Source organism: Stegastes partitus, unplaced genomic scaffold (assembly GCF_000690725.1).
Source record: "Stegastes partitus isolate 25-593 unplaced genomic scaffold, Stegastes_partitus-1.0.2 Scaffold1954, whole genome shotgun sequence".
NCBI lineage: Eukaryota > Metazoa > Chordata > Actinopteri > Pomacentridae > Stegastes > Stegastes partitus.
In genome coordinates, this window is record NW_007579685.1 from 27918 (window position 1) to 30222 (window position 2305).

Genomic DNA, 2305 nt, shown 5'->3' on the forward strand with positions numbered 1-2305 from the left:
CCCTCCCGCTCTGTCCCCTCTCTCTCTCCCCCCTCCTCCCCTGCAGCATTTTCTATTTATGTAAACAAGCAGTGGTAAACAATTAGGCATATGTTAGGATGGGATACTCCGGAGGGTATCATCAGGCTGTGCTTGGTGGACTGGCAGTTTATGTGAAATGATTCGCTCGCACTGACTGATGTCTTTGAGCAATAATTACTTAAACTGTCCTGTCACTTTGGCGGCGTGCCATCGAATGCACTGTGTCACATCTGGCGAGGGGGGGAAGAAAAAAAAAAAGTGCAAGAAATGCAGCAACAAAAGTGTTTCACTAATGAAGAGAAGTGAACTTTAGTTTTAGAGTGAAAGAGGAAGTGCTTCTTTTCTTTATCAGAGGGATGATCACAGTCAGCTGAGCTTTAATCAACCGGTGCAGAAATAAACGCGAAGCAACTGAGGATGCGAGTTTATTTTTTTAAAAGAAAATCAAACTCTGCATCGCTTTAGTTTTCGCATTAAATGTTAAACATCGTCACAGTTCCTTAAACAGAGGCTTCGGAAATGACCTCACTTTTGAGTTATACGCCGAAGAGTTTTGCACATTAACAGTCCAGAGATGTGAGAACACGTCCCAGAAAGTGCTGCCGTGGTTCTGTTCAAAATCCACTGATTTTCAGTAGCATCTCAAACACACTGATGATTCCTGCACAGGTTTTGGAAATCACATGTGATCTATTGCATGGAAAGAGGCAATATGAATGCTGGAGAGTCAGAGGAGAAAAAGGAGGTCAGGCATGGTAAATGGTCTGCACTTTACAATGTGTTTCTCGTTGCACACACACATTCATACACCAACGGCAACAGAGCTGCTGTGCAAGGTGCTCCCTGCTATTGGGAGCAGCTTCGGGTTCAGTGTCTTGCCCAAGGACACTTCAACTGTGGAGGGGCAGAGGATCGAACCACCAACCTTGCCGCCCCGAGGTCAGGCATGGTGCTAATTTGACCAAGATAAACCCAACGTTTACAAAACCTGGATGTGTTCATGTCAAACAGCCTCATAAACACCTCACCAGCCTTCATATCACTGATCAAAGTCCCTGCTGAACTTATTGACTCCATCATGAGGTTATCAGAGTTTGTCTGTATAGATTCTCCAGGTTTTGATAACTCCAGGAGACTCCGTATCACAAAAAAGCAACTGGACTTTTCTTTAAGGATCCTGAAGATGTTTCATCCATGAGGCGTCTTCAGTTCAGGCCCAGTTCAGTTCATTCAGACCTGAAGAAGCATCTTGGATGAAACATCTTCAAGAACCTAAAAGAGAAGTTTAGTTGTTTTTTTTAAACTGAAGCTCCCAGGAATATTAGACTTACTTGTAAAAAGTTGATGAGGATGAACTTTTGATTATAGATAGTTACAGATAGACAGATGTTTTGTCATTAGCTCAGCAAATTCTGAACAAACAGGAGAAAAACTGCTGCTGCTAAAAATAAATATAGTGTCCCTGATATGTGCAAGGCCTCAACCTCTTGATCATGTGTCACAACAAAGAGCATATATTGCATTTACACATCTATCATTAGCAGACTGAGTAAATCAACAATAAACATGTGCAGCTGAGTTGTTTTCCCATCATCCACCTGATTCCTGATCCTGGATGTTCCCGCTGTTTGAGTGACTCAAAGGTTGTTGGGTCATTGGATTACTCGACTACATGGAGACTTTTGGAGCCGCTGGAGTAATTAAATCCAGAGTTGAAATGGTGTTTATATCTTAAATAGGAATCATGAGGTTTGGGAGACAAAAGCATGAAGCAGAGGAAAGGTCTTTGTTTCAAACAGCATCAGTCATTTAGTGTCCGTGCGCACGAGGCCGCTCCGACTGAGCCATTCATCAAAGTGATTTAAATGAGATGCGCGTGAACTTGCCTCCTAATTAAAACATCTTTCCTCGTTTACAGAGCGGCTTTAAGCTCAGCTCTTTTGGGGGGGAGGAGGGGAGGAAGGGAGAGGGGTGACTTTCTCCCTCCATCTCCTCGTTCCCAGCAGATGGTTTTGTTGGGCTCCAGCAGCCAGCCAGTGGCCGAGGAGGCCGATCCATTCTCCCTCAGTGCGCCCCTCAGATCCGCGCATTTGTTTTAACACCCTCCTCCTCCTCCTCCTCCTCCTCCTTCACGCACGTACACGCACGCACGGCAGCGCGCTCCAGATGATCAAGAGATGAGGAGCGAGCTATTGATTGGGTTGCTAAATGTATATGCAAATACTTGGAGCGGGCGCATGAAAAATTGGCGTCACCATTTCTCAAATTACTACATTTTGAAAAT